The following is a 5679-nucleotide window of genomic DNA, read 5'->3' on the forward strand; positions in this document are numbered from 1 at the left end:
TTTTTTAAATTTTTTATTATTTTGTGTGCGTGTACCGTCAAATCAGATCTGACTGGTACAGGAGGATATTGCGCCTCCTTCTCCGGCAGAGCATCTGGTGGATTCGAACCGTGTTCCTCTGGGATTGCAGTGCAGCTTCTTGCCACTAGGCCACCAGAGCTCCCCCAGAACATTATTCTTGATGTGTTCCATTTCACTTTTTACAACTTGCAATTTTTCTGTGAAACCAAAAAAAATGGTTCTATAGAGAACTCCAAAAATGGTCATTTATTTTTCTAGACTGTTTCCAATGAGACTGTTTCCAAGTAGATAAGTGCAAGCATGTGACAAAGCCACAGCACCTGTCTATATACTGGATTGTCCCTAGATACAGCATTTCTTAATTTCAGAGATGGTTCAAATTTGTTCTAAGTTTAGTGCTCTTGGGTTCAATGAAATCGTGACAGGGGAAGCACCTTGAGCTTTAGTTTGTATATTGCTTCCTTAGAGTTGAATCTGACTTCCTGTCATCCTCTCAACAGCCTTAATCTGACACAGGAGTCTATAACCTTCTTTCATAGCCAGTGGGAGCAAATAAAATCCTAGCAAGAGGATAAAAAAGGAAAGATTAGGGGAAAGGACAAGGGGAAAAAACTTATTAGAACAGGGTTTTTAACACATGCAATTTAAAAAAAACAAAACAAAACAAACTTATCAACAATCCTAGAAATGCCAATACACAATGATCAGACTTCCATAAAAGCTCTATCCTAAAATCTAATTTTAGTTTCTTACAAGTTTAACACTTGATTTCTCCAGGATTTTTTATGAGAGTACCAAAGGCAATCTTACATACACAACTCAAACCTTAATAAAAGTCCTCATACAGTCACAAGGAAGTAAAAGGCTCAGATCCAAGAGAGCTTACCTCATGGGGTCTCTGGGATTCAGGGAAAGCAATAGGGTACAAAAATCCCTTCTCTGATATTGATTCCAGTCCTCAACTCCTGGGGGATCCCTTTAGCAAAGAGGTCTTTGGATCTCATCCTTGTTGCCATCTTGTCTTAGGGTTGAAAGGCACTCCAGATTCAAGCATTCTATAGAGACTTTGTAAGTTTTAAGCAGAACAAAGACAATCATTCTAGATGACAATCATTCCAGAATGAGGGAAAGGCATCCAGTGAATCCTAGCCATGCCTTTCTTTAACAAAACAGAAGAAAAAGGAAATAGTTACATGAATATGACTGGTGACAGATACAACCCATTAGTCTTGAAGGCAAACGCAGGACCATGATTGGTACTTGTACATCATTGTGTTGTTGTTGTTGTTATGTTCCGTCGAGTTGCTTTCGACTCATAGTGAACCTATGTACAAAAGCCCTAAACTCTGCTCTTTCCTGTGCCAATCGCACTGTCTCCAACATACATACACTATTACCACAGTCAGTGAATCAATCCACCTCATAGAGTGCCTTCCCCTCCTGTGCTGTCCGTACATCACCTTCCTCGGGAAACATTACCACTAAACTTAAGAGACACTGCTCACAGCATAAGAAACTATCAGCCGCTGACCTGTTTGGAATCACAGAAGCCAAGGAAGCTTTAGATATAAGCTATCAGATCAAGGGCTGGACAATGGGAGATAGATGTTGAAGGGAGTAGGTAGAAATGGATGGGTATCCTGGTGGATGGTGGAGCAGGGAAATAAGTGGGTAAAGACATTTGTGCCAGGGGCAGGGACAACACTAATACCAATGGTTATCTCCACAATAAGGCATGTATCTTTCACTTTTTCTAAAAAACGCTTGTCTGTTGGATACTTCTCTAAATCTGAACATTAAGATTAAGACAGACTAGGAAGAAGGATTGGCCATCCACTTCTGAAATAGCAGGCCTCTGGAAACCCTATGTATGTATGTGCATCATTGTAGGTTATAAAATTTACAAGACCAGGGGTTTTTTCCTTTCTCATTAAAAGTGAGGAGGACTTTGTAGCTCTTGCTGTAGAAGATCAAGGACTTCAATATGGACTAAATCTCAGCATCAAGAAAACAAATACCCTCAACACTGGGCCACTAGGCAGCATCATGATAGAAGAAGAAAAGATTGAAGTTGTCATTGATTTCCTCTTAGTGGGATCCACAATCAACACCCTTGGTACTAGCAGTTTAAAAAATCAGAAAACAAATAAACAAACAAACAAAACCCCAAGTCACAAGACAAGTTGCATTGAGAAAATCTGCTATTAGAGTCCATGTTAGAGTATATGAACAATAGATACTTTTAAAGACTAAAGTGCACCTGGTTGAGCCATGATCTTCTTAGTGGCTTGCTAGGCATCTGAAGTTGTCGTTTCTCTAAGTTCAAAGAGTTTCCAGAGGTATGATGTTTAGGAAGTGGATGCCACTCTATGAACTTTGAGAAATAACAATAATTATAGAAAGGCTTCAGGTCTTTTGTTCATAGAGTCACTATGAGTCATGCTCAACTTGACAGCAATCAGCAACAACAACAACAAGCATCTGAAAATTGGACAATGACTGAGGATGTCAGAAGAAATGATCTCTTTGAGTTGTGGTTTTAGGAAAGGGTACTGAATAGCCCATGGACTGCCAAGAGAACAAATAGGTCTGTCCTGGAGAAAGTTCAATCAGGAGGGTTCTTGGAGACAAGAAGGGTGAATTTCTGTCTCACATACTTTGGGTATATTGTTAGGAGGAGTCAGTGCTTGGAGAAGGACATTGTGCTGGGAAAGGTGGGAGGGGTCAGTGAAAGAGAGGAAAACCCTCAAGAAGACAGATGTTCACAGTGACTGTAGCAATGGACACAAGCCTTTTGGAGATGGTAAGGATGGCACAGAATGAATGGGTTTAGATCCACTATTCAAAGGATTGCTGAGTATAGTCAACTTGAGAGCACATGACAACAGCAGCAATCTTCTGGCTTCTACCATGTGAGAAACTTCTATCCTCAATCAAAACCAATGGTAGCAGCAGTCAAGAAATCAAAGGACGACCCTCCTTTTCTTGGCGGGGGCGTGGGTGCAGTCTGGTCCCCGTTATGTATGGAGGCAAAGGGAGAGAGCTCCAGCCCCCTCAGCGTCATGACTTCGGTTCCGGTGGCTTCCTGTCCACCAGTTCTATTCTCAAGTGCCAAGACAAAGGGAAAAGAAAAAAAAAATAAATCAAAGGACATTGGGAAAACCTGCTGTTGAGGACCTCTTTAAAGTGTTAAAGAGCAAGGATGTCAATTAAAAGGGTAAGATGTGCCTCATCAAAGTCATGGTATTTTTAAATGCTTGTGGTGTTGGAGAAGAGTACTGAATATTGCGTGGACTGTCAAGAGGGCAAACAGGACTGTCTTGGAGGGAATGCAACCAGAGCGCTCCTTAGAGGCAAGAGAGGGCGGAACTTTGTCTCACATATTTTGTACATATTGTCAGGAGAATCTGGTCTTTGAAAAACAGCAACATGCTGTGAAAAGTGGAGGATCAGTGAGGGATAGGAAGACCTTTAAGGATATGGATTGAAATAGTAACTACAACTGTGGGTTTGAGCATGGTGAAGATTTGGTAGATGGTACAGTACAAGGCAGCTTCAGTAGTTGTTCACAAGGGTAGGGACACTGTAAGTCCATGGTCTGCTGGTCTGAGTCTTATTCAACAGGATCTCAGATTTTGTTAGGTGCCATCAAGTCGACTAATACTCCTAGCAACACTATGAATAACAGATCTGAACGTGGCCCTATCCTGTGCCACAATCTCCATGACTCTATCAATTCTGTGTTTCTTCTATGCAATCCTCCTTCATCTCACTTTACAGAAAGAACTCTGAGGGCATAGTCTTGTTGTAAGTTACATTGCTAACTCCAAGGTAGCACCTCTCTGGAGGTTCAAATCCTCCAGCAGCTCCACAGAAGAATGATAGACATCTCCTCTCAAGTGAATTACAACCTCTGAAAAGCTACTGGAGGGTCAAGTATGACGGTTCTGACTCAAGGCAATATGCATGGCCTTGTTTGTTTTTTGAAGCTCACTTGGCAGCTATACTCTACTCTGTCCTCTTCCTGAGGGCAAAGCTGTATGGTTGACTTAAAGGTGAAAGAACTCAAAAGGCAAACAACTGAACTTTTGCAAAGAATTGAAATGCACAATCCACAAACTATCCACCATCCACAAACCAAGTGTTTCAGAATTTAAACTAATCCAGGTGGATCATTGTGAGCAATATAGTGGAGTTGTTATTAGGGTTTCTCAGTGTTAGCCATGATTTATTATGCTCCACATAGTCAAATGCCTTTGCAGAGTTAATAAAGTATAAACTCTTCTGGTATTCTCTGCTTTAAGCCAGGATCCATTTGGCATCTGCATGATATCTTAGGTGCCATGACCTCTTTCAAACCCCACTCAACCTTCTGACAGTTCCCTGTCAGTGTTCCCTGTCCCTAGCTGGTCTTAGATGATATTTAGCAATATTTTGCTTGCATGTGATATTATGATATTGTTCCATAATCTCCACATTCTATGTGGTCGCCTTTCTTGAGAAAGGGAACAAATATGGATCACTTCCAGTCAGCCATGTAACTGTCCTCCAAATTTCCTGGTATAGACTAGTGAGCACATCCAGGGCTACATTTACTAGTTGAATCATGTCAATTGATATTCTATTGATCCCTGAGGCCTCATTTTTTGCCAGTGCCTTCAGTGCAGCTTGAATTTCATCCTTCATTACCATTGACTTCTGTTCATAAGGTACTTCCTGAAATATTTCAGTGTCTACTAATTCTTTTTTGGTACAGTGGCTATGTATTTCTCTTATCTTCTTTAAGTGCTTTCTGGTTTATTCAAGATTTTGCCTGTAGCTTCTCTCAATGTTGCAATTTGAGGCTTGAATTTGGATTCAGTTCTTTCAGCTTGAAAAATGCCAAGCATCTTCTTCTCTTTTTAGTCTCTGACTCTAGCTCTTTGCACATACTGATATATCATTTTGCTTTGTCTTCTCAATTTGCCCTTTGAAATTCTCTGTTCAGCTCTTCTTTCTGTCTTGGCTTCTTGTTGCTCGATTACAATTTTTATAGTTTCTTCTGAAATCCATTTTGGTTTTATCTTTCTATTCTGTATTTCTTTTTTAAATTTTATTTTATTAATTTTAATGAACATTTACAGAGATTTTGGATTTCCATTCATTCATTGTTACACTATTTTCTCTACCCCCCCCACCCCCAGTTTGTTCCTCTTTTTTTTCCCCTTGAAAGTCTGTTTTAATTGTCCCATTGACACAGTGCTTGTCAAAACCAGTTCTGGTTAATCTCCTTGTCAGTGTGTCCTTTGCCATTCCCTATCACTCCTCCTTGAGAGAGATTGCACCGTGATTCATAAGGAAAAGGGGATGGTGTATTCTTTTAGCTACTTCCTGCTGAAAAGGGACACTATAAGTTTCAGGGTGAAGATCTTCTCTCACTACTCTAAAGGGCCCCTTTGTCAATAGGAAACATGTAGGCCATTGTGGAGATTGATTTTGGAATTTAGATGCACTATTATCAATTGTGCTTAGCTGTACATGTTCATATCCTTGAAGATGCATAAAGGAACTGGAACTGTTGCAGCCTAGGAGACACAAATTTAACTAACAAGTTAAAAGTATGGGGCGGGGGGTTGTGTACCAATGAAGGAGTTTGTCTTTTGCTTTTCAAGGAGAGAA

General features: G+C 40.4%; 1 protein-coding gene across 1 annotated transcript in view; it reads left to right on the top strand.

Annotated features, from left to right (window-relative positions):
• LOC102875889 (23 kDa integral membrane protein-like) overlaps positions 1–5679 on the top strand; it is a 33487-nt gene that overhangs the window by 913 nt on the left and 26895 nt on the right. The gene's annotated exons all lie outside the window — the stretch shown is intronic.

This window comes from Elephantulus edwardii, unplaced genomic scaffold, assembly GCF_000299155.1.
Source record: "Elephantulus edwardii isolate Elephantulus edwardi_28Jun2011 unplaced genomic scaffold, EleEdw1.0 scaffold00033, whole genome shotgun sequence".
Taxonomy (NCBI): domain Eukaryota; kingdom Metazoa; phylum Chordata; class Mammalia; order Macroscelidea; family Macroscelididae; genus Elephantulus; species Elephantulus edwardii.